The following is a 27,584-nucleotide window of genomic DNA, read 5'->3' as shown; positions in this document are numbered from 1 at the left end:
GTCAAGGGAGGTTTAGATTTTTACAGGGACTCGTAACGTAGAAAAATAAAAACATGGTTTCTAAAATTCTATACTATGCTCATTCCTTGGTTTTCCCCCTAATTTTCGGGAGCCCATTCTTTGATAAGTAACCAAAGTTTTCACCCTTTTCCCCGGGAGGTAGGTAACAGACTAACTAACGGCAACCTACGAGAGACCCTTCAGTTAGTCCCTCATTTTCTCCCTAGAACTATAATTCCTATGCCTTCTATGTTTATTGCTTTGCCAACCAATTTCAACAATCAGCTCGCTGGCCGCCAGAAACCCAGCAATCCACGAAAAAGAGTCCAATCGGCGAGCATGAGATTTCCACGTTTCCCTCGCGGACTTTTAATGCATGTTTTTGGCACATACTGCTGTCTTCCTACGCATTGTGCCTATCAATTTCAACAATCAGCCCGCTGGCCGCCAGAAACCCAGCAATCCACCAAAAAGAGTCCACTCGCTCGGAGAGCATGAGATTTCCACGTTTCCTTCGCAGACTTTTAATGCATGATTTTGGCACATACTGCTGTCTTCCTACGAATTGTGCCTACCAATTTCAACAATCAGCCCGCTGGCCGCCAGAAACCCAGCAATCCACCAAAAAGAGTCCACTAGCTCGGAGAGCATGAGATTTCCACGTTTCCTTCGCAGACTTTTAATGCATGTTTTTGGCACATACTGCTGTCTTCCTACGCATTGTGCCTATCAATTTCAACAATCAGCCCGCTGGCCGCCAGAAACCCAGCAATCCACCAAAAAGAGTCCACTCGCTCGGAGAGCATGAGATTTCCACGTTTCCTTCGCAGACTTTTAATGCATGATTTTGGCACATACTGCTGTCTTCCTACGAATTGTGCCTACCAATTTCAACAATCAGCCCGCTGGCCGCCAGAAACCCAGCAATCCACCAAAAAGAGTCCACTAGCTCGGAGAGCATGAGATTTCCACGTTTCCCTCGCGGACTTTCAATGCCTGTTTTTGGCACATACTGCTGTCTTCCTGCGCATTGTATACTTTATGGTATTTGCGCACGAAAGGACGCTATTGCGGCGGCGGCGGCGGCGTGCCGACAAAACTTAAAACGAGGCATCGACTAATGGGAAGTTGTGTCAACACTCGAGCTGCAGAGCTTTTGAGGCGAAGAACGCTCTCGAGAGCGGGTCAAAATAAACAGCTCCAGTGCCGAGCTGGAACTGAATAATCATGAGCGGTAAGTGGAGCCCTCGAGGCTCTGCGAAAAAGAGCGCTTCATTCGTTCAAAGCTCGCGCCTCGACCTCGGATGCCGCGATTCGCGAAAACGCTCCGCCGCGATAGCGAAGAAGGCAGTAAGTGCGTTTCTGTATGAGCCGTGGTTGGCACGTGCTTTTATGTGTCTCGAGGTTCATCCCTCCATGCACTCACTGCTCTCTTCGCTATCACGGCAGCGCTCACCCCCGATCGCTTATACTCGCGCATTGTGCGAGCCGAGCTTCGCCCTGGTGTCGAATTCAGATTTTGACCCATTGCCCTATTCTTCCGAGCTAAGGAAAAACACCGTATGAACCTTCCGACGTTGCCAAATTTCCTTTAATATAAACGAATTTTTAGAGATACTTCTACATATCTTTCCTCCCGATTTTTTAAAGAATCTCATTCATAATTTAATATATAGCAGGGTGTCTACTAAAGTCTCATTTTGGATTTTCCTGATTTTTGCTAATATTTTAAATGAAATTTCCCCGGTTTTTTGTACCACTACAGTGACATTCGTCTGATTTTATAAACCAACGTCCAACATTTTTGATCGATTGAATCAAATGTTTCACTTGTGCATGTGCTAAACAGCATGTGGTTGAAAAACGCTTGACGTGCTCAGAATTTCCTGATCAATGACCGATTCTCCTGGGATTTTCTGATAACATCGAATATCCTGATATTTTCCGGTTTTTACTGGCGGTGCACACCCTGTGCAGTATCTGATAATTTAAGGAAAAACATTCATGAATTCTCTCCAAAATTTATGTTTCATAGGGGGGAATTTGACAGCATCCAGATTTTCACACGGCTTTTTTCCTTAACACGGCAGAAACGCAGTTTCCCCCGCCTTGCTACGTCATCAGACCCCGCCATAAATTATCATTTCAAACGAGCCCCATTTTTTACTTTTTCAAAAAGAGTTTTTTTTTAAAAAAAAATTGGGGTTAAAAAGAAAAACCGAAGGCAATTCTTAAAATCTCTGTTCACTTTCAGGACATGAATTTGAGATAAATGGGTGCCAATGATCATTTTCTGCATCCTCTCTTTTCCAGACCTGTAGACACGATATTAGCGCTATCATAATCACAAAAGGATTCGCAGAGCTTTCGAACAAAGGCCAATCGCGTAAGGGTCGGCGTCCGGGCCAAGGAGGAGGAGGAGGAGGAGAAGGTGAAGTCAGCGTTCGCGAATCCTCAACCCAATTTAAAAGCGGGCTGAAACCCAAGGCAAACTGGATCCGCCGAGAATGGCCGAAATGTGAGACCCCGCGATTCGATCCGGCGAGGGTACGAAAAACGCGGGGCGCGGGAAGCGGGGGGTCGAATTAAACCGGCCGGCGATACCCGACAAAATAGGGCCAATTCCGTTGTCCCGCGGCCGCGGAAGGGTTGGCCACTCCCACGCGAGGGGGAGAAAGAAGAAGAAGAAGAAAAAAACAAACGGAAAACAACCTCGGTCGCAGATAAAGGATCGGGGCTCGACTCAAAGGGCAGGTCCATTAATTAAACTTCTGAGGGACTCGAAATAAAGGCAATACGAGACGATTAGAGAAATTTAGAATAAAAGCCCCGGAGGCTGCAATAAAAAGACGCGAGAGGACAGCGCGACGCAGCCGAGCGAGAGAGCGAACCGGAGGAGCAGAGAAAGGGCAGGATATGGCAATAATCTCCTCTGTTCTGCCGAGGCTAAAGAAAAACGCCGTATGAACATTCGAGAGTTGCCAAATTTTCTCCGATGAAATGTTTATTTTTTGAGGAAAAATATCAATATTCTATCTTGAAATTTTCAAACTTTTCAGATCAAATCACTAACAAAATTATCTGAGAAATCGGAAGAAACATACACTGAAAAAAAATTCTCGGCGTTTTTACCAAGGTCCGTTGGTACCTTTACCATCTCACTTTTTTATACCAATTATCGGTAATTTTACCAATACAGACTGGTAAGCTTACCTAAAAACTGGTATTTTTACTGTTTTTTTCAGGTAAGAATACCACTTTTATTGGTAATCAATTCCCGGTAACTTTGCCATTTTAGTTCGGTAATTCTACCGCAGTCTATAAAAAATATTGGCGTTTTTACCAAGGTCCAGTGAAATTACCAATGCCATAAATGGTAATTTTACCAAGAAAAAACTGGGATCAAATAGAACCCTGAATTCTTGGTAATTTTACCCTTTTCTTAGTAAATACACCGATATTTTTTTTTCAGTGTATGCACAAATTTGGTGAAAATTGGTGATTTTCTAAAGTGAATTTGGCAACGTCTGAAGGCTCATACGGCGTTCTTCCTCAGAACGGCAGTGTTCGTGTGTCTCTGACTCCAAACTCGATGTAAAAGCGACTCGCTCCGGGATCCGGGATGCCAAATTTTCTAAAGGGAAACCCACCTGACACAAGGGGAGGGGGTTAATAAATATAATAAGAGAGAGAGCTAACTTGTATGAATACTCGCGGACATCAAAAGACTTGAGAACTCGTCCCTTTTTTGCGTGACGTTAAGAAGAGTATTACGCCATTTTGTTTTTGCGCGTTAAAGGACAGGGGCCTACATCGCACAAGCGTTCGCGTTGGAGGTCAAAAAATCTAAAATTTAGCGTTACGTATTCATAAACGGCCACTTGTATGGGATGGAAAATTTCATGAAAAAGAGCTGTTGAGGGTTCAGTTTCAAAAATTGACTGTTTCTCGACTAAATCTTGCAACTCTGGAGTCCACGGGGTAAACAATTAGGTTAGAAAAAGGCAGTTTCAAAGTAGAGGGAGAAAGCGTAAGAAAGGTACATTTGGGGAGGATGAAATGAAAACGCGATGAAAAAGGAAAAACGGATGGTTGAAAGGATAGAGCACGAAGAGAAAGCGAGCAGGTAGTAAAGATAGAGATCCGTCACCAACAGGGAACAGGCATACAATGGAGTAAGCCACGAGAATTCTCTTCATAAGCCAACCGTGACCATCTCTAATAATACCATGGTACCATAGTAAATACGGTCAGTGCAGACTGCCAAGAACCCTTCCGCAATGGACCACTGAACCAGGTCCGACTTTAAGCATTCTGATACATCTGGAATCTTCAAAATTTCTTGTAGAACACGAATGGCGCATCAAAAATAACTGATTTTGACTCCAAGTCAAGATGATAATGCACCAAAAACCATCATTACACTGCTAAAAATCGAGGAGTGAAATTCGGCGCCGGAGTCTATACAGCGCCCAAACATCCTCAGTGATGTGAATGCTAAGTGGAATAAACACTATAAAAGCGTATGAAACTCCGCTAAGGAAGAGATTCCGCTCCATTGAAGTGAAAGTCACTCCGTGAGGAGTTTGGGTTCCGCTCCGTAATAGTGTAGGTCACTCCGTAAGGAGCATGGATTCCACTCCGCGTTCATCGCGCACGGTTTTTGGGCACTACATAGACTCCGGTACAGAATTTCACTACAAGAATGTTGACAGTGTATCTTGGTTAGGAGTTACTCTCAGGAAATTTAGTTGAACAAATCGTGTTCTGCGTGAAATTTTTATGAAAAGGTATCAAGGTGTCTACTAAAACAGGCTGGCCAAAAATCAGTACTTTTACAGTACTTTTCCAGTCCATTCCCATGAAATTCAGTACTTCTTCATAACGTCCAATTGGCGAAATTCGAAAATTTTCAAAAATTTGAATTTTTCGCTCGAATTGCGACAAAAATGACAAAAATTCCGGACCTGCTTGCGAAATTCCGCACTTTCTCGGTACTTCCGGACCGCCCTTACAAAATCAGTACTACATCCGGACTTTCCGGAAATTCCGGACTTTTAGAAACCCTAGGTATGTATCAGAGAGTTCAAATTCGTACCTTGCGTAAGTGGTCCAATCCAAAATATTGTGGCAACGCACTGATCATTGGGTCCACGGCGGAAAGCCGAGGGAATTGTTTCTCGACGGTGGTGGTTCAGTGACGTCAGTAGAGACCTTTATTTAGGCGGAGCGTTAGGCAAGCTTCAGTGCACAGCGAGAGGAAAGAACGGAGGGACTCTCAGCAGTCGGCAGCATTTTCCTTCCGTTTGATATTTAATGTCACAACAAAATGAATTTCAGTGTCTGCCCCAACGTACTTTTTCAGGACGTCTGAACTTTCCGCGATTCACGGGCTTCTGTGCTCGACACTTCGTCGCTCCTTTGACGTAAAGGCGTATCTCTAATCCCGCATGAGCCCCAAGAAGAATGGGGTTGTAAGGAGCGCAAGGCTCAAATGGAAATTGGGATACGATCTTACGTTAGAGGAGCGACGATTTGTGAGACATCCAACGAAATCTAGATGGCAGGGAACCCATATCACCGGTTTCTTTGCGATTATTCGCCGTGAAAGTACAAATCCACATCCACAAATGCAATGTTAAATTTATTCATTTTTCCCCTTTCCAGTTGTACATTATTAATTTTGTTTAAAAAAAAAAAAAATCCATTCAAACTAGGAAATTTCAGGGTGTCTACTAAGACAGGCTGGCCAAAAGTCAGGTCTTTTACAATGCCTTTTCAGAACATTCCCAAGAAATTCAGTCCCCCTTCAAAAGATGAAATTCGATGTACTTCGGAAATTTGAAAGACTCACTCGAATTGCGACAAAAATGACGTACAGCCACAAAATCCATCGTTTCCTGGAAAAAGGAACATAACCTAGCAACACGGCTTCAAGTGGTTAAATTTAAAGTTTCCCATTTCACGGCCTCCTGAATTCAACAAAAAACATTCAAGTTCAATTGACTTTTAAAAAAAAAGCCCCGTCAAAGCCGATTTTTCAGTGTTTCCTCCTTACTGTCACAATCGACGAGGGTATCCTCACAGTTGGCGTCCCACACACAAAATGAGGAAAGCAAAAAAAATGGAGGAAAAAATTCATAAACGTAAAGCTGCTGTTCATGCATAAAAGCCAATACTTGGGGGCGCCAGTGCTACGCTAATTCACTGAAAAGAGTTGCGTGATCGAGAAGATTCATTTCGGCTGGATTTCATGAGTTTCTAGAAAAGCGCCTCCTAAAAGCTAATTTTTCCTGTGGAAAGCAACGAGTCATCATTAATCAACTTACGCTGAACTTTCACGCTGTACAGCAGTGGCGAGGCGTGAATGATCGATTATCGATATTTCTCCATTTGAAGCTATGCTAAAGAATCGAATCTTAATGTGTTCGTTGCGAACACCCTGTTCATCGATCCTTTTCCACAGGTTCAAGTGACAGATCAATCGATATGTCGCCAAGTACGCCACGCTACCGTTGTACAGGGTGCCTGTGAGGGGATAAAATGTCGTAGATTGCACAGCCGTATGCCATAAAAAGAAACGTCACGATTTTTTGATGTCACAAACTGAGTGCGCCGGGAGCCATACCCTGTCTAGTGGTTCTTTACTGCGAATTTCGCTCGAACTACGTACTAAAGCGCATTGACTGGGTGTTGAAACTGATTTTGCGTATGAAATTTCGAAAAAAATCATTCGAAGTAGAGTTGTAAACAGGGTATCGTAATTTCGTGCGTGACATTCCGAAAAAATTTTACAACGTCGAGCTGTATATATAGGGTGTCAAAAAGTAGAACGCGAAATTTTTCAGAATCGATTTAATATATGATTTAGTATATTAAAATAAGACTCATTATTTTTCATTCCCTAAAATTCACACATTTTAGAGTTACAGTCCCTCCCCCTCCTACCTCCCTCCCCTTAATACAATTTCAGTTTTCTTGAGGTCAGAAACGTGTTTAGTATGTGTAGCGTGGGCAGAAGAACATTATGGTACCAATCTCCATGCATTTTCATTGACAACTGTCGTCACGATCAAGAAAAACGACTTCTCGGGCAAACATTTAGGGGGGAATTTTGTGGAAAAACGTATATAAGGAACAAAAGAGTCTTGATTAGATCCAAATGTTGGACATGTTCGCGTTTAACTTTGGGACACCCTATGTTGGCAGCATGTGCACCAGGTGATAGCAGTTGATTGTGTCAACCCTCTAGATAGGGACCACGGGCGAGGGGATGTTTGGCAACAACCCCCTCCCATCCTAAGTCCTAAGTCCTTAAGTTCCACCCTTGGAGAAACGTTGGACAAACGACGTCACCGGTGACTTTAAAAAAATCAAGAAAATGAGCCAAACTCGTTCCGTTTCCCGGAAACGTCGCCGTAGCAGTTCTGAGACCTGGCCTCAACTCAAAATACTCGCGAACAATGGTGGCATTTCATAGGACGGAGCGATGAATGGAACTCGTTCACGAACGAGTTAACTTAACTTCTCCGCTGTAATTATTGACATAAGAACGTAACAGATCGCCTACCATACAGAATTGCGCAAAAGGTTATCTGTTAAGGCAGAGGAGATAAACCTAAGTGAAACACACACACACGTGCACACCCTGCTATACTGTCATAATATAAGGGCGACTATCTGGTATCTGCTCATTACTGCCAAGCTGATGAAGAACACCATATCAGCACTGGAGTGTTGCCGCATTTCCTTCTAACATATTACAGATATTTTTTCTGGTGATTTCAAAATACAAAGGTGCACAAATAACAGAGTCCAATAATAACATCACGACAAAAAATAATTATGTATGAAGATGGGGAAAACAGGGTTTAGATTTTAAAAAAAGAGAAATTATTTTTTAGAACTTAAAATAAAAAATGTGAGGACGAAAAATTTGAAAAATATAAACTTTAAGAGAACATCAAAAGAGAACGCCATTGTTTTTGAAAGGCGGAAATTTAAATCATTCCTTAAAAGTGAAAGTAAAATAAATTAGGCAAGTTCAAAAACTTTTTTAAAAAATTGTGTGTAACAAAAAAAAACAAAAAAAAAAAAAAAAAAAAAAAAACAGCGTTGCGGAATGTCCCACTGCCAAAAGTTTTCCCATGCGGCCACTATTTCAAATCAGGGAGTGGGAATTCCCGAGAGGTTTCCCTACTGGCTGTCTGAAATTTTGATGACTCCCCTTTAAATCTACGTCCGTGCGTTTCCCTGCCAAAGTTTTCCGAGAAAACAAAGTTTTGCCGGGAATTCCCGAGAATATTCCTACTTACTGTTACATCCCTGAGTAATTCATATAGGCACGCCGCAGACTACATTCCGTTGAGTACAAAATCCTCCCAAAATTTCACCGGGGAGAATTCGCATTCTCCGATTAGAAATTCGGCAGCGTCAAGGTATACATACGGCGTTTGGAGAGCTCAGCATCGGTTCCTGGCGTTCGTTACAAAACCGAATTCCGAGAAATCCCGCTCCAGTTTTGTCTACGAAGTCACGATTAATTCGGATTTATGACAAACTTTAAGTTCGAGACGTCCGAGGTTATCGCGCAAGTTCGAGCGATAATCAAACGTTAGGAGGGAAAATTTAGGGTCTGTTTAACGATTCTCCTCATTAGGAGTCGCACGAGCGCGGCCGTAGATAATAGATACGAGCATCCTCCTGCATGCCTCTATTTATCTATTATTCTAATTAAACGGCGAACGCCGACTATCGAATACTTTTTTTCGTTATTAAAAGGCCTGTTTTTACTACGACGTTCCCTCGTGCTTATCTTGGCTGTCAAATAAAAACTAACACCACCGTAGACAGAGGTGCGAAATGAAATTTCATTTTGCTGATAAGTGAAAATCATGAAATTTCAAAGATTTTTAGGGGCTACGTATGCAACCCGCAACACTTATCCGCGACTTGTTAAAGAAACGTCGAAATTTTGCGAATTATTAGTTTCAAAATTAAGATTTCAGGGTTTCTCATCATTTCATGGCACACTGAGTCAATGGGAGAAATTTTAGAAATTTAATGAAATTGAAATTTTGTTTTATGGAGATTCATAAAATTTTGCATCTCTGACCGTACCTAGGTAAATAGCAAGTTTTGGTTGATTTCGAAATTCCCTGCCTATCAATCTTTTTTCCTCTATGACATAATTTTTCATGAAAATGCGTCTCACAAAAATTGTTTTATCGCAAGTCCTGGGACTGAAAAAATCCAAAATTAAGGAAATCGAAGGTTGAACTTCTAATTTTCATCGACAGAGCGTGTAAAAGCGGTAGAAAATATTGAAATTTTTCAGTCAGATAAAAAAATTCCAAGCTTCTGCAGCAAAATTTCCCGGCTTTTCCAAGAACTTGTCACTCTGTGCGACATATGTATTCTACCGTGCAAAGAGAAGGCGCTGTATGAACATCCAAATGTTGCCAAATGTTCTCTGATAAAAGGGATAAAATCTTCAGGAAAGTTATCTGCATATTTCTTTAGTAAAATTTCCATACACCTAAACCAGATTAAATTGCGAAACAAATTCTCTGAAAAACTAACAGAAAAATATTTAAAAGTTTTCCAGGAAATTAGTATTTTTACCAAGAAAATTTGGCAAAGTCCGAAGACTTATAAACGGCATTTTTCCTTTGCACGGCAAAATTGGGAGGGATTTCTCGGCGAAATGTTACAAGAAAAATCCATAACTTTTGCGTCTAAAATTGAGAACCCTGGGTCTGAAAACGTGTTAGAATTGCCCTTCTCGACCAATAATTCCGAAAGAAAAAAATTGACTCATAAATCTTCTATAACTATAAAGGAGAGGCCCCAATTTTGTACCCAATGTTTCAGCGACTTCCCGAAGGCGGATTTCCTTGAAACTTTGTACGCATGTGCGGTTCGTGCTGAAGGGGTGCAATTCGTCGTCCGATTTTCGAAATTTTGATTCTAAGGGTTGAAAACACGCTAAAAAAGGGTGACCCGTGTGTTAGAGCGGTGTTCCGCGATCGATCGTCGTCGTCTGGTCGTCGTGGTTTCCCTTCTTTTATTGCGTCTCGATCAGCTGTTTTTTCTGTCTAATTTTGGAGATTCCGAACCGGAGCAGTGTTGCCGAAATCACGAAATTTGTAGTTTCACGTTATATTTTCATATGTGTTAAGAATGTTCTGCGTTCATTCTTGAAAGTTGATGTAATTAGAGGGAAAGGGGAGGGAGATTTAATGCATATTCATTTTTTAAATAAAGATGACCAAAGAAAGGAAAGAAAAAAAACTCAAAGCAAAGACACACTATTTCTTAAAGTTACCATGGATTTTTTAAAAGAAGATTCTCATTCTGTGAAATGGTTCGTTTGCAAGATGAACGTGATTTTCACCATATATAATTCCGTAAGCCTTTTCTTTGCGTCAAAATTCAGCGCGAACCGCCGGGCCGATCCGTGCGCGGGTGGTACCGGCTCGACCGTCCCGGTCCCCCGACGGCGGGAAAAAAATAGAGATCGGCCGGCGTGCCTGGCCCCCCTCGCCCCCTCGGGAAAAACGGTTATCCCGTTCGTCCCGCTAGGAGATGCGCGGTTTTTCGTTTTCCCCGTGCTGTTCGTTCTCGGTCAGCTGATGACTCGGCTGCCCGAGGCGTTCGTTATCATGGACATTCGTCGTTTATGAAGAATTCCGATTTTTTGGTACAGTGCGCGTCGTCTTTTGAATTTTGTTGTCGTGTATGGAGAATCCCGAATTTTTAGTAAAGTGCGCGTCTTCGTTTTAATATTGGGAATGGATCGGAGTCGAAAGCGTGGGCGTCCGGCGAAGCGTGGCAATGTTTCTCGCAATTTATCCGCGCGACGCAAAGTGCGGCATGATGGCTATCTCAGTGAGATGGATAATGTACGACGTAGGGGTGAACAGGGAAATAACCTCAATTCATTTCGGCAGAGCACTGATAATTTTATCGAAAATGATTATCCGGAAAATAATTTCGGACTTTTAAATGTGAAGTGCCATGTATTGTGATGCCTTGAATTTCAAAAAAGAGGAGGTGAACGGCCATTTTAACAGATGTTGTCATAATGGTCTTCTCAGAATTGCCGAGCCTGGAATCAATGACCAACTCGCAACCTGTTCTCCAAACCCATTTTCATGACAAACATTTTGAGGTACAACAATTGTATGGCTTTTGCATCTCTGTCTGCTTCCAAAGCGCATATCTCCGGAGTTAGTCCATACTATTTCAAAATACAAGGTCAAATTTACAGGTAAGTTTAATTTATTTTGAATAATTTTCATCTTTGAATTTTCGTTTACAGGTAAGTTGAATTTATTTTGATTAATTTTCATCTTTGAATTTTCTCAAAATTTCGATTAATTTGTCTCTTAAGGAGGGGTATCGATAAGGGCCTTTTTTGGCCCCCTCCTAGAATCTAGAAATTTAGGGGGGTTTTCCAAGTTGACTCAATGTAGTTTACGGAAACAATCATGATTTAGCCCATAAGCCACTGGATACGTGTTAAACGGTTGCCTAAACATAGGTCTACAGGCGTATTTTAGCGAAAATTCGTGGTTTTCTATCACTCCGAGGCTATTTTGACATCGAGCGCATCGTCTAACTAAAACGAGCTTTTGATATGTTATTAAGGAGGCTTTAGGACACATTTTAACCAGGGTTTAGTTTTAGTTAGATTATGCGCTCATGGTTGAAAAAAACGTTTTACAAAAATCGACGTTTAAGGGACATCCGCAAAAATCCTAAGGAAACACGTCTCTCAAACTGTATGCACGCTAAGTATATTATCGAGGGCAGTTATCGAGTCTTCTTAGACTCTTACAAGGAGATTTCCTTAAATTGTGTCCAAAAAAAATAGAATTTTCCATACAAACAGCTATGAAGATAACGGATTTTGGAGTAGTGGAGGCATATTTTCACTAATAGCATAACATCAACTTAAATCTGGAAATTTATGCGGGTTTTCCGAGTTGACTCATTATAGTTTACGGAAATAATCATTATTTAGCCCATAGGCCACTTGATACCTGTTAAACGGTTGCCTAAACATAGGTCTGCAGGCGTATTTTAGCGAAAATTCGTGGTTTTCTATTAATCCGAGGCTTTTTTGACACCGAGCTCATCGTCTAACTAAAACGAGCTTTTGATATGTTATCAAGAAAGCTTTAGGGCACATTTTAACCCTGGTTTGGTTTTAGTTAGATGATGCGCTCATAGTAAAAATTTTTTTGAAAAAAAAAAAAAAAAAATGCAGAAAAATGCAGTTCAGTATCCTGTTGAATTTTTAAACACTTTAAATCCTGCTGGTTGTCCTCCACATACATTGCATTTAAAGGTTGGTGTACCCATTATGCTTTTAAGAAATCTAAAACCTCCTAAATTGTGCAATGGTACCAGATTAATTATTATTGCTTTACATAAGTACTTAATTGAAGCAAAAATAATTACAGACCCAAATGAAGGAGAAACAGTATTCATTCCCAAAATTCCTATAATTCCATCAAACTTGCCGTTCCAATTTAAGCGTTTTCAATTCCCTGTGAAACTTTGTTTTGCGATCAGCATAAATAAATCACAAGGTCTAGCGTTAAAAACAGTTGGTGTAGATCTAAGGCATGATTGCTTTTCACATGGACAGGTATACGTAGCTTTTTCAAGAGTTAGTTCTCCAGAAAATTTGTTTGTTCTGCAACCAACTTGTAAAACCAAAAATATTGTTTATAAAAAAGTTTTATGTTAATTTAATGCAAACAAACTTTCACAGAGAATTGAAAACGCTTCAAAGCTTCAACAGTTATGAACAACAATAATGAGTTGATTGAATTTTTTTCATGTTGTTTTAAAATCATTGCATAATCAAGATTTAGTAGAGATTTTCTTGGGACGTTGTAACGATTTTTTGCGATTAAATCATGATTTTGTCATGATACAATCATGATTTTTTTAGAAACTATTTTTTGCTCCTTGAATGATTCTGTTCGAGTTTCTGGAGCTTTTTTTCCTTCTTGATAATTTTTAGTAATTGCACATCAATTAGTGGGGCATCTGTAGATTTGTTACTTGTGTTACATTTTTTTAAAAAAGTATCATTTAAAAAAAAAAATTCGAAATAATCCACAACCATATCCTGCAGGTCGCATAATGCTTGCGTGGTTTCAAACATGATGGTAAAAAAGTAGAAATGAAAAATGATTTAATCAGGATCTTACCAACGTTCAATCATGATTATTTGCGCCTTCAATAACCGACTATGCAACGTGTTTAACAGGTAAAAATCATGATTTAATCATGATTGACCTTTTGAAGGCACAAAAAAAAAATCGTGATTCAATCATGATTTTCCTCAAAATTTCGTCAATCGCTGATTAAAGCTTGATGTATCAATGATTTTTCAGTGATTTTTGCTACCTCAATATTCAAATTATTTTATTTCTTTGTGTAATGTTTTTCATAATATGTATATTTTTCTGTTACAGGATTAATAAATACCAGAGCTACAAACAAATATAAACAATACAAGAGATTACCAAAATTTTTAATATTTATTATTTATAATGTTAAATAATTCTTTTGTTGGATTTGTCATTTACTTTTTTAGGTCTAGCGCAAGATCTCAAAATGTCTGTCACACTCATGATTTTATATTTTTTAAGTTTATTCTTTTGTATGATTTTTCATTTAATGTTTTTAGTGTAGAGCAACATCTCAAAATTTGCCTTTTTTATTTATTGAAATTAATAAATACATCTTCTTACAACAGTTATTTATTTTTTATTTTCAAGACTGCTGGGTCTATAAATTACTACCATATTTACAAAATTGATACTCGCAAACATGTTTTTTGTTTTTGCTGATGGGTACAACAACAGCCCCCATATGTAAAAATATTTTGTAGCTTCTGAATAATTATATTGAAAAATATAAATATGGGCATAATAGGTATAGTAAAATATATTAATACAAAAATATTGTTATAACATGGTGTAATTTCATTAATGACGGCTTATCACCGTGCGAAGCACGGGTTGGTTGCTAGTAAAAAATAAAAGAGCTGAAGCCTTTTCAGCCTCGTACACACACCGCCTACGGTGACCAGAAACACGAAGCACCGAATATATCAGTGTATCAAAACACAATATTTTTCCTCAATATTTTTTTCAGCATAAGTCGCTCATTTGAATATTTTCCGCTAATCCGAGGACCTCTGGGTGCGTCGATCCCCAGAAAATTAAGATCTGCATCAAACGTCCGTCGACGGACGCGCGGAGCGGGCTATCAACTCGGGGGGCGGGCGGGGGCAACGCATCGGTTCGCGGTAATTAAAATTAAAAATACGAGGCCCAAAAGGCCGGGCCTTCTCGGAAACCGCGGAGGTACAAACATTTACGCGAAAAATTAATCATTAGATTACCAGATTTCGTTCGATAAGACGGCGGCCGGAGGGGGGCGGGGGTTTCTGGGAAAACGGCTCGCCGGCTGATAACCCGTCAGGCGTTTCGCGACTCTGGATTCGCTGTTCTTTGAAAATTTTGACACCCTTCTTATCGCAGCTTGGAGCTTTCTGGCGAAGAGAGGGACATGACAGGAGCGCCGTTTCCGCAGAACGTTCCGCCGCGGTTCGCAGTTTCAAGGAAGCGTTCTGCCGTGTGAAGGAAAAAAACCGTAAAAACATCTCGACGTTGCCGGATTTCTCGCTCCTGAGAGTCGATTTCAAAGAAAACGCGAGAATGCTTGCCTTTGAAATTTGCAGCACTGTATCAGGCCTTTTTAGGTCGAAATAATGACCGGTCAGGAAATAGTAGAATATAAAGGGGGAAAATAGGCTTTTGCCGGCCGTGCACTGGAAAAAAAAAATACATTGGATCTAGAGTCCAGACTCTTAAAAACATCGACAAGAAAAAATACTCTTGATTCAATCAGATTTAAGCTTAAATCAAGAACCAAGCCTCTTAATTTGAGCGGATTTCCTTTTGATTTAAGCATAAATCTGCTAGAATCTAGAGTCCTTTTTCTTGTCAATGTTTTCAAGAACCTGGGCGCTAGATCCAATGTGTTTTTTCCAGTGTCTAAGTCGTTTTATTCATAATTCAAACTCTAAGGGATTTGAGAGCAATACGGTGGCCAAAGTGCAAAACCACATACCTCCATTGTTTTGTTTCAAAATTTTGGCTCCAGTTTTATTTTCCTGACGAGAAACAAGCCATTTTATCGCTTGAAATGTATACAAAATATTCTGCTAACAGCGAAGGAAAATCAAAGCAGCTTTCAAATAATTACGTGGACAAGTTTTCTAAATGTCTGAGAGGAAGTCTGCAACGTCACGAATACGTGGTTTCGATCTTTGACCATCGAATATCATACCAAAATTAGGACAAAAATTGAGAAATTTACGTGTGAAAACGAGGATGAACAAGAGACAGGTCTATCAAATGCCATGAACTCGAGGCAGGGTTAAAGTCTGACGAAAGCTTACTCTTCAGTTACACTTAGCTCTTCCTTAACAGGTTAGCACATTTATTAGTTTTCTTCAAAATTAATTTGTTAACGTAAGATGATTATCTGCAACATTCGAATGCTCATAAGACGTTTTACATTCAGACGGCAACGCTACAGTCCACCGGTAAAACGACACATATACGTGTCCATCGTGTCCAAATACACATATCCATTTATTTCCTCGTGAAACTTTTTCAAGAAAAACACCCCAAGATTTACGATGTGATGGAATAAACGTAAAATTCGAAATGGTAGACAAATGGTTGACAAATTGTGTGTCTCATTTCTACCACAGACTCGTTCTACTGTGCACCGTAACCTTCGATTCCGCAATTTTTTTTTGGAATTGGATTATGACGAAAAATGACAGTTGGTATTCCGCAAAAGGGAAACTAAGAATGAACATTTTGCTGCAAGCCCATTTGGGATAGTTCCGTGTTTTCACTACATAAAGCAATCAAACCAGGAGTGCAATTTAAAATAATTAATTAAAAACAAAATTTAAAATTGAGACTAAGGTATAAAAAGAAGGAGCTGTTAAAATCCTAAAACGGTTTTTATCTCTCTCACGCTCTCGAATCGGGCATAGCTTTGATCCGTTCACAACAGCCAGCATGGAACATTTCAAAATTGCTTTTGGCGCTTCACTCTCTTGGAGAACATGTTGAGCTGGTAGGTACGTAATATCCCTTGTAAGTTTATTGAACCATAAAAATAACATTCACTCAAAATTCCACGTTCTTACAAACGGTCTGAATCGATTGTTATATCGTACAGGTTTGTTTTCCTCTTCAACCCAGACACGAGGGAAAAACTAATAATGCATATGTAAGTGAAGATAGTTCCGCACTGCTAAATATTATTTAATGTATTTTCTAGATAGAATAGAATCACTTCGAATAATCTTCAAAACAGGAAAACATTTTTATGGTGAACTTTCTCTCACACGTCACTCAGTTTCGCTTTCTTAACTCATTGTAATCGCAAATATGTCAAATTGTCATTGAGCCAAAACTACAAAGTGTTTTTGGCTTCGCGGCTTTTTTTTCGGTGCCGAAAAGTTAATTATTTTTCCACCAAAGTCATCGCTGACACTCAACTTTTACTCACACATGTTTTTATTAATGAGCACCAAGGAAAATTTCCGAGCCGTATTGATAGAATTACTCAATAAGTGACTTACAATAATAAATGCATTTCCGCAGGCCTTGATAAAAAAAATCAGCATAGTTCGAAACCAAGCGAAGTAAAGGTTCCGATCAGAATTTCATGACATAACTTCGCGGTCAACACAAAGTGTACTACGACTGGCCGGTGTCGATAAACCTTGTCAACAAAAGATACACAATCATCGCATCGGAAAGAAGCGCGCGGTAAAATCATCACTAAGGTTGAAGAGATGATAGTGCCCGACCTTTTTCAAAAAGATTTATGAGGAAAGAAAGAAGAAGAAAAGGGGGCAAAGTCGCGAGGGAATATTTTTAAAAGGTTGAAGTAATAAATGGTACTACTTACTTAGTTTTAACTATTTAAATGAAATTAGGATTCTCGCACCAGCGTAAGTGTACCTACTGTACCTAGGACAAACTTGGAGTGGAGGGGCCATAACAGAGATTCAAAATTAAATTTCATTCTGCTGAAAAGTGAAGTTTCAACGATTTTATCAGGGGCGGCGTATGCAACCCGGAAAGATTATCCGATGATTCGTAATGACACTTCTAAATTAGACTCGTGATACTTTCCTTTCCTTCAAAATTTCAGAATGAAGATTTTACCTTTTCAGTGCTTTTCAGGCCATAAGAAGAAAAAGCTTCATTGGAGAAGTTCTAATATATGAAAACCTATAAAATCTTGCAACGCTGGACTACCATGGCAAGGTCTTCCTTCAATTTCAAAATTTCCAACCTTTTCCGGGATTCTGCACATACGCGCCTCGATGACTTTTCAATTCTCTCTCTTTTTTACTTGTTTTTTCTTTTTTAGCATGCTTTCTCAGCTCGATTTCTAGGCAATTTTAGGCTCGACGTTTCTTAAAATCTAAAAAAAAACAATGTTTTGAATGCAGGAGAAAATTTAAAGATTCCGCAGCGAAATTCCCAGACTTTTCAAGAATTTATCACCCAGCACTAAAACCTAAAACTCAGTAACCAATCAAAGAGCGGCACCCATCCTTCCGCGTAAGGAAAATTGGAAGCGGCAATGCTCACCCTGAAAGTTCTCTGGTTCGTTGAAAATAACACCTCCGTTCAGACAACCTGGCAACGCTGTTGATTGATAATCACTTTCGCCACTCCGACGGGAGGGGGGAGGGGGGCGGGGGGAGGGCATAAATCACATTGATATAGTTTCGGATTAGTATTAAATAATTCAAATTAGATGCGAGAGGGTCCTGGGCGAGAGGGAACAATTAAAAGGCGATCTCCGGTCGACGCTTGACAAATAATCCCTCGAAGCTGACGGCAAATCGCTTTGCCTTCCTTACCTTGCCCCGCATCCGTCGATGTATCGAAACGCGATGGATCGATCATTTCGAGAGGAGCTCCGGTCGAGTATCGTCGACTCGCACCTGTGGCGGGCACGCGGTGTTCGAATGGAAAGAGATTGGTGTATCTTTGGAGGCTCGGACGGAAATGAATCGGTCATTCGTAAAACGACTTAAGTGCCAAAAAAAATCGGAAATTGAGTTTAGGTAGTTCGGCACTGTTTAGGCATATATGCATCTTGATGCGAAGCGACAAGCAGAAAACGGAATATTAAGGCCTAAAAAACATACACCGAAAAAAAACTCCGGCCCTGGCAGCCATACTAACGGGCAATATGGACATATCATCCGCGTTCCGGGCTCAGGGGCCGAAAGTTCCGGGTGGCTGGAGCCGTAGCTTCGACTGCTCTGGGGACTACGCCCGGAACTTTCGGCCTCGGAGCCCGGAACAGACGGTATGTCTAGATAGTCTGTAACTTTTTTTCAGTGTACGAAAAGTACAGTCGTCATTTTCAAAAAATAAAACAAGCGTTCTGAATCTTGTTCGTCGTCTGGGTCTATCAATTTTTATAACAGGGTGCCTACATGATTTTTAAAATGAAATTCCCTGACTTTTCCAGGGTTACTTCGACAAAAAAATGACAAGCTTCTCTTAATTCTTGGGTTTTAGCTGGCTGATGAGGGAATTAGAAAAGGTTAAAAAAAACTATGTCATTAGGAGTGAGAAGTAGTCTCCGTAAACCCATATTCTCAATTATCATGGCATTAGAGGGTGCGGCATGAAGGAGTTGAGTGAGCGAGATTTTGAAAAAAGCAGTTTCAATTATCAGCCACGCGAGCGCGATAGGAAAAAAAACCATACCTAGGAGAGAGAGGCTCCTCGTAACTGAAGTCATATTTTCAATTACCATGATGTTAGAAGGTACGGCAATCACGGCATGAAGGAGTTGAGAGAGCGAGACTTTTGAAAGACAGTTTTAATTAATTATCAGCCATGCGAGCGCATAGTCGGCAGTTTCGGCGGGGACGAGTGAGAACAGCCGCGAAATGTTTGAATCGCAAAAATTCCTCGACTTTTCAAAGATTTCGATCGAATTCCCTGACTTCTTCCGATTTTCGTGACAGTAATCAAATTCCCCTGATAGTGAAGTTCAGGGTGTCTACTTAAACAGGCTGGCCAAAAATCAGTACTTTCCCGGTACTTTTTCGCTACATTCCCAAGAAATTCAGTACCTCCTTAACAGAAAAATTCAGTACAATTTCGGTACCTCCAATTGAGGGAATTCGAAAAATTTCAAAAATTTTAATTTCCCGCTAAAATTGCGACAAAATTTACAAAAAAAATCCGGGCTTACTAGCAGGATTTCCGCACTTATCCCAATACTTCCGGATCGCCCTTAAAAAATCAGTACTATTTCCGGACTTTCCAAACTTGTAGACACCCTGCGTAGACACCCTGTAAAATGAGCCCTCAGAGTAGAAATTTTTAACTGAAAACGTCCGTTAGAATCTCGTTAAACCGTATCGACTGTAAATTTCAGAGGTGGCTTAATGCGTTGATTTTACTGAAAAGACGAGTCGACGGAAAGGGAAGGGGGGGGGGGTGCGTGGACTCTTCATGCGTGGGTGTCAGGGTCAGGCGCCAATGCCGCGTTGAACACCTCTGTCGGTCGGCAAAATTACGCCCAAACTCTCACGTTTCAAAATATCCTTTCATCGCATCTTTGATATCTTTGTTGAAAAGAAAAACACTACCGACATTAGGGATGAAATATTTAGCGATTGCCGACTGAGTAAATTCGTACAGCGGTGATTTCGGATTGGAAGATATCAATCAGGAACACCTTAACTGAGACGTTTGGGTGTAAAAAGGGCATTTCTTTTTTCTTTTCTTTCTTGCGATGTTACAGAATCTCCAAAGCTAATTTTCATTTTAGAGAGGAAACTGGTATATTTTCTGAAATTTTACGTTTTCAGCACTGTGAAGTAAGTTGTGAAGTGACAGTAAGATGGAAATTTAGTTACGTAGAAACGTGCGTTACATCTCAGAAAACAGAAAAACTCGAAACTTACAGAAGGAAAAAGCTCATCTAAAAAGGAAAAACTTGAGGAAAATTGTTCTTGAATGAGCTTTTCCCTCTGCATTGAGATTTTCAGTTTTCTGGAACGTAACGCACTTTGGCTACATTATTTCCAACTTACCGTCGATTCAATTATGGGCGTTAGACATTCTGGCCTCATGTCGCTAACTAATAAAACTCTCCTTATATGTATTGGTACTGTGTTATAAGAGAAGTACAACTGACGAGGTAACGAGTCCTGTGCATCTCCGATTCTGAAGAGGTAAGGGAAGCGAAAATGCCTTTAATTATTGAATATGCAACACGCACATCCGTGGAACACGAATAGTTGCATTAAGGCGCTCAGGTCAACCCAGCTTGGTCTGTGTGGAGGGGAAACGCCTAACATGTTTGAATACGCAACGCGCTTACCCAAAATACTGAAGATATTAGCGACATTAATAAAAACTCGTAAATTTCGCGGAAACTGGCAGAGGAAGGCGCCATTCTATGTTTAGGTACAACTGGACTACATTTTGCAATTTGGAACTATAAATACTGACCCGATTTAAAAACAACGTATGTGCCATTAGTTTCCCTACGCACATAAGTGTTTTTCCAGAAGAGCCAGAACTTATACTTCCAAATTACAAAATGCAGTCCAACTCTTCTTTACTCTCTGTCGGAATAATGCTCCGGAATGTTAGTCTGAAACAACGTCAATTTCTGTGCATTTACAACTTTCTCATTTGTCTCGTTTTTAAACAAAGGAGACGAATTTTGCTCTTTCGACTGCTTTCGAAAATTTGAGAGTTACGGGCGGCTCTCTTCGCTATCACGGCAGAAAAATTCGCACACTACCCCCTCAACAAACGTGGCAAACTCATTACGAGATGAAAGAAAGTCGTCGGCGTAAGCTTAGTTCTCGTCTCTGCATCGTCTCCATCTTCTCTCGTTTTGTTATTCTTTCCGCGCTCTTTTCGCTTTTCCTTTCTCAAGTGTCTATTAGCCTAACAACATTCTTATTAGGTTCTTTGTTGTGAGTAGTACTTGTCTTTTCCACACGTTGCATTGCTCTTCCGGCGTAAGGGCGTACCTCTATTTCTACATGAGCCCACGAAAGCATAGGGTTATACGGAGAACAGAGCTCACGAGGAAATTCTGATACGTCAGAGGAGCGACGGTCCGTCGCCGTTGTCGGTCGATCGTAAATTCGCCCTCGAGAAAAAGGCTGTTGCGAGGGATTATCCTCCCGTCCCTTCGTTCCCCGTTCGCCCTGAACGTCTGGTCTCCTCCCTCGGGAAGCAACAGGCTGGTCGGGAAGATGACGTCATTCGCGGGCAACAGCCTTAGGTCCTCACGCGACTCGAGCTTCTGCGAGGCTTTCGGACGTACAAGTGAACAAAATTTTGGAAATAGGAACTACTATTGCTGGCTCGCCTTCTGAAACGCGCATCTCTATGGAGAAAATAGTATATCACATGTTTATACTGAAAGTTATAGGGGGTCATCCCCTTGGCAGTGTGCAAAACTCACCTTGGAGTTTTAGAAGCCATGTGGCGCATCAGCCAGATTTTTAGGCGCCATTGAGGATTTTTCAGGGGCCAAATTGACTTTTTGCCTAAATATTACGGCGCATTTACTGAGAAGATAGACTCAAATGTTTTCGTAACAGAACTAGTAAGTAGCAGTCACTTGGGGAGGACAAAAGCACTACGAATGAAATCATGAAGAATAGAAAAAGCAAGCTTTCACCTACAGTGCTGAAAATTCTGAGTTTTTTCAATTCAAGTAGATTTGTATTTCATTCTTTATGTGACTTCTTGTGCAAATCCAGATTTTTAGGGGCTACGTTGGCGCAGAGCCTTCATTTTTTAGGCACCATGGCCGATTTTTGAGGCGCATTTGGCGCGTTGGCTCCTGTGATCTTACATGCACCCTAACGTAGCCCTATCGCGAGAGCCGCATGCGTAGGTGGGCCGTTGACAGATCTCATAATTCGCCCGCAAAATATAGCGTATGCAATCCGGCCCATCGCAGAGTTGAAATAGTTGCATGTTGGGTTCAAACACAACTTCGTGCATTCTTCATTGGTCCTCGCGTTGTTTCGAGTTGAGAGAGCGTTCTGACATCTAGGATGTTACCTAGGATCGTTACCTGTAAGGTGATTCGATGGACGCTATATTTTGTGTCAGAACGGCATGCGATATATCGCATCAATTGGTTCCATTTTTCCAGCTACTCGCCATTTTTCTCCAATTTGGAGATCGCAATTCTGTTATCAGGAGACTAAAGCACTCACTTACCAATTTTAACAAAGAAATTCAACGTAATAAAGGCGTGGTTTTTTTAAAGAGAAAATATAGCATTCGAGTGCAGTTTCACTAGGTATCAGTATCGAATGCGATGTTTTCTCTCTGAAAAAAAAAAAAAAAAAAAAAAAAAAAAAAAAAAAAACCACGCCTTTATTACATTGAATTTCTTTGTTAAAATTGGTGAGTGAGTGCTTTAGTCTCCTGACAACAGAATTGCGATCTCAAAATTGGAGAAAAAATGACGAGTAGCTAAAAAAATGGAGCCAATTGATGCGATATATCGCATGCCGTTCTGACACAAAATATGGCGTCCATCGAATCACCTTAAGGATATTAGATGAGGGGAATTTTTAAAATTACATTGGGGTAAATTTGGCAGCACTCTTATGTTCTATACGGCGTTTTTCCTTGGCACGCTTGGGTAGCTTATGGTGGGATAAGCGGCGGCATCCCTCATTACTACCGTTATGTCCTTTGCTGACAATACCCTCCGAAGATTACTGGTTGGGGCTCGCTCTGAGTGGAAATTAAGTCGCACGTAATCGATTCCTAATTGGCTTCTCCCTCAAGGCTGTTCATGCACTAGGTCACCAACTTCAGCGAAAATTAGATCTTAAACTATCATAGGGTTTATGAGCATGATGGAAATGTTGCATGTGCGAGGGATTTGCGATTTGACCATTGTTACTTGAGTAAAAGTTTGCGAGAAACACAATGGCGCCACTGGTTTTCTCTGAAATTAACCCCCAAGCTCAAAAAAAGCTCTCAGGTTGAAGCCAAAATGGAGGGGATATCCCACGCTATCCTGAGAGTCCACCTCTACATCAAAACAAACTCTCCATGCAAAGATGGGGAGCAAATACATTGACAGAGCTGCCACTTAATTTGGGGACTCTAAAACTGAAAACACGGCAAGCCTGCTAATGTATTTGCTCCCTATCTTTGGATAAATACAATAATTGATAATCCAAGAGACAGGGTTCACGAAATCTAGTTGAGAATATAGGCTGAATGGATGATTCCTTTAAAAGAATCCCAGATTCTAATGTAATGAAGACATTTCACACCAAGAAAATAATACAAATAAACAGAGTCAAATTACAGGGGCTATCATATAATTTGTGATAGGTAGAGATCTCAATTTTAAATTGGAAAAAATAGACTTTTCAGTCAGAGGATACCTTTTGCCTACTTAGTGATTTTCAAGCATTAGTTGAAGTTCCAGTTCTTCCTACTGATGTATTGCTGACCGATAAGTGTGCAAGAGTTTCTTGCGTACTTTACATGACTGACTCAATGCAAATATTCTCTCGTAATAGATCCCTTTATCTTAATAAATGATCCACCTGAGTGCGGTAATCAGGCTTTAGTCCAGTATCAACTTGTTTGCAAACATTACCTACGTACCTCTATTCATTTAACTGATGACAAATATTACCGCGAACACTGATGATTAACAGTAGCGCTGAAATGATCGTCTAAATTTCATCAAACTTTAATCCAGATACAAAGTGAAGTTCTTTTCATGCATTGCACCCATCGCTTTCCATGTAAAAAGTTGCTCAATAAAGGCTAATCAGGCTCAACATTGAGTCAAGAGGATTATTACGTTTAGTAGCATCTCAAGGCTGCTTGACAATTGAAGGAAACAAAGGAAAGGAAGAAAAGGAAGGAAGGAAGGAAGGTCAAGGAAGGGACAAATTGTTAAATACTGGCAGACGAGTCATATACAGGACTGATATCACCACTAAGTTAGGCTCTAAACTACACCTCATTATAGACAGCCTCTAAATCTATCCATAAATTTGAGGCATTTAACATCACGCGAGTCAAGCCAAAATTTGACCACCTAAGAGGTCTGATGAGCACTAAAAGTTTGTAGCTATAGTTTACAGGTATACTTGGTATATAGCAGGTGAAAGAAACGAATACTCAAATAAACCATTCCGGGTAAAGGTAGATCAGATATTACATTTCAGGCAAAAAATAATGCAGTTACACTTTAGAATGGCCTTAAGCACCCTGGAAATAACTTGGGATTAAACAAGACAAGACCTCAAGAGCTAAAACAGGACACAACCGTCAACAACAGAAATCATAGAGAAACGCTCCAGATCTACGAATAAATAAATGGCTAATGTTAAGAAAATGAAGAAGTCAGAACCTAAACCATGATAATTCACATACAAAAATGCCCCTGCAGCTCACGAGAAGAATCATTTCTCCGGTGAGATCCAATACTGTCCACTAATACAAGATACAACAGCTACGCTTCAGCGCATTATTCAGAGAAAGGCCAGACATAAGGTTTGATTTACATCTCTGAGATGATAATGCTCTACTCCCAGCCTTAACGCAAGAATAAATACTTCTGATACTAATGCATTCAAACCTACAACAACCTGATTGAATGGTCGCACAGGCGTATCATTCAACAGGTGATCTTAGGAAGCTGCGTAAATCTGTCACCTTGAGCTACTACAAGATGTTTCTGACCTGCAAATCTGTTACTGGTATTAGGATCAGAAGACTCCATGTGCAGAGAGAAAAACGGGCGGAGAAGAACGAATAGTCAGAGCAGGTAGATAGGTGCCTGTACAGGTGTTTTCCAGTCAAAATGAAGTAACAGGTAGCAGCCCCAAGAGAGAACTATTTAGGTAGGTTATGTTGACTCACCATTGCTCCATAGTGCGGAAGTGACAGACGAAGTCTCGAATATGCACGTTGATAACTAGTATTTTGGAAGGATATAGAACATTAAAAACACATCATCGAGGTAAAGGAACCAAGAGCTATCCAGATGCGAAACTTCCGGAATCTTGGAAAACAAGTTCGCGTGATCTCCGTCGGAGAGCAATTTCGAGGTTATCTCACCAGCAACTATTTTCAGAACTCCGAAGTTAACAGCTTCTCATCCTGAATAACCAGCGCACTGATTGGAAATAAAACTAGGACCAGCGATCGATGATTTACCGCGACGATCAGCGGAGAAACGATTCGGATTGGTATTTACAGCTGATGTTGACAAACACCAAAAAGGAAGCGACGTGACTTCTCGCAACGCGTTCCGTCTCAGACTGAGGGAAGAATGGAGGGGAGCGAGCCGGAGCCAGGGAAAACGAGGGAGGGGATTCGAGAGGGGTGTGGAGGGAGGAGTGGGCCGGGATGCATACCCACCGGCGCGGCGGCGTCGCGGCGACATGCAACATGCACTTTCCTCACTCTATCCAAACATGCAGTTCTTGCTGCAGATTCCAGAATGCTAATCTTGTTCATTAGTGTTACTATTACATGCGTCGAGGAGGAGGGGGGTAGAGGCTGGATAACCACGGTCAACAGCGGAAATGCTGTCCTTCTCGCCTACCGGCTCCAATTTGCAGATAGCAAAAATTTTAAATATTTTGATGTTACCGATTTTCTTTTACAGCTTGGTTCAGAAAAAAAAGCACTCACCTTGCACTGCCATCAAAGGGGATAAAAGCTCCATGTGCGGAAAGCGCTCGATCGCCGTACACAGGAGGGATGTGACGGCATCTGAATAGGGGAGGGGGGAGGAGGGGGTGTGTGAGGGCAAACGCATCCTGAATTTTAACATTTTAAATTTTGGTATTTTTTCTTCGTAATTCTTATAGCTGCACTTCTTTTTGTTAAGGAAACCAAACAACTCGTATTTTTTAGAGGAAAACTCCTGTGCTCGAAGAAAACTGTGTAACGCACCTTATATGATGACAAAACGTCGCTCCTCTGACGTAATGGCGTATCTCAATTTCCACATGAGCCCTGATCTCTGTATAGCTCCATACTTTCCGAGGCTCATGTGGATATACAAAGATAATGCCTTCATGACAGGGGAGCGACGGGAACCTGGACAGCAATGTGAAGGCTGTCTCAAAAAATGTGAAGAGTGTGTGTTCTTTTGCTAACATGCGAACAGCAATGTGAGGGCCAAGGGCCACCTTGAAAAAATAATATGAAGGCAAAAAACTTTCGGTACCCCTGTAATAACACTTTGAACATCCAGACGTTGACGCATTCCCCTCTCATAAAATATTTATACTTGACGTATACGGCGTTCACAGTGCAATTTAAAGAAATTGTTTGACTGGTGGATCCAGACGCTCTGTGGAGGAAGGGGGGGGGGGGAAGAGGTGTCTTGAGGCGACCCTAAAACTGACAGAGTAACCTAAAATTAAAGGAGAATCTTACAGGATGATTTACTTACCTTGAGTTTCCATCGTAATGCTTGAATGGCCTGTCTCATGAGGTCTGCACTGCGGCTTACAGCGCTCTAGGTAGCGCTGAGCGTGAAAGTTAGAGTAAAAGCGCCTTCATATTTATGTACATGCAACACCGTACTCGCAGAGCCCGAATAGTTGCATCTGAGAAATGCGTTTCCTTCCACAATTATCGCGTACATTCCATCGCCGAGGTGACGATGGTGATTCGGAAAGAAACCAAATAATCATACCATAGAAAAAAAAAAAACCGAAATTACGAGATCATTATTCTACTCGTCAATATGTCTAAGGCACGCAGCTTTTTCAGGACAAAAGTCAATGAAGAAGCTGCGTTACCTTGAAATGTCGATGAACAGATTGATCGTGTACCTAATAACCGAAAGCTACGTATGAGTCTGTAGGTAAGGTTTTCTATCATCTGATAAGGACATTATGTTACAGACCTGCGGTGCAGATCCAATCCCCGATTGGCAAATTTCAAAAATTAATCGGCTTGAGGTGTAGGTAGAGGGCAGGAGGGGTCAACATCAAAATGGAGTTGTCGTCGTCCTCAAAATTTCTCGGCTCCCAAAGTCCCATAAGAAAATTTACAACACTTAAAGGTATTAAAAAATCACAAGATCTTGTTAAAACTGCCGGAGGTAATAAATACCTAGTTATCACGAAGTTTTGCAGCCCGCAAGACGTACTATATTTAAAATGAGAAAAAGTTCGACCATACATGACACAAATTGTCATGAATGGACCACGTGGGGTGGGTTTAGAGGCAGGGAAGCGACGGATGTAGATGAAGAAAACTGAATGTATGTACTTATGGAAGAATTATTATTTTTATACCTATTTTGATACCTAAAGAGGAAAATCGGTCAAATTTTAAGTTTGCCGCTCAGAGAGCAGCACTGACCAAACAACCAATAATCTTGATCTTGAATCTGATTGGCCTCTTTCCCTTTCCCTTCCTTCGACTTTGTTT

At 40.8% G+C, this 27,584-nt stretch overlaps 2 long non-coding RNA genes across 2 annotated transcripts in view; one reads left to right on the top strand and one right to left on the bottom strand.

Moving 5' to 3' along the window:
- Positions 1-25,476, bottom strand: part of LOC140224119 (uncharacterized) — a 643,754-nt gene extending 618,278 nt beyond the window's left edge. Inside the window, exon 1 of the long non-coding RNA XR_011899393.1 lies at positions 25,050-25,476. This is a non-coding gene — a long non-coding RNA (uncharacterized lncRNA). The remainder of the gene's footprint in view (positions 1-25,049) is intronic.
- On the top strand, positions 10,158-13,777 carry LOC140224116 (uncharacterized). The gene is made up of 2 exons (XR_011899390.1): positions 10,158-11,272; positions 13,497-13,777. It is a non-coding gene; the product is annotated as an uncharacterized lncRNA (long non-coding RNA).
- Positions 25,477-27,584: the final 2,108 nt, after the last annotated feature.

This window comes from Bemisia tabaci, chromosome 2 (assembly GCF_918797505.1).
Source record: "Bemisia tabaci chromosome 2, PGI_BMITA_v3".
Taxonomy (NCBI): Eukaryota; Metazoa; Arthropoda; class Insecta; order Hemiptera; family Aleyrodidae; genus Bemisia; species Bemisia tabaci.
This window is presented reverse-complemented; position numbering and strand designations above follow the sequence as displayed.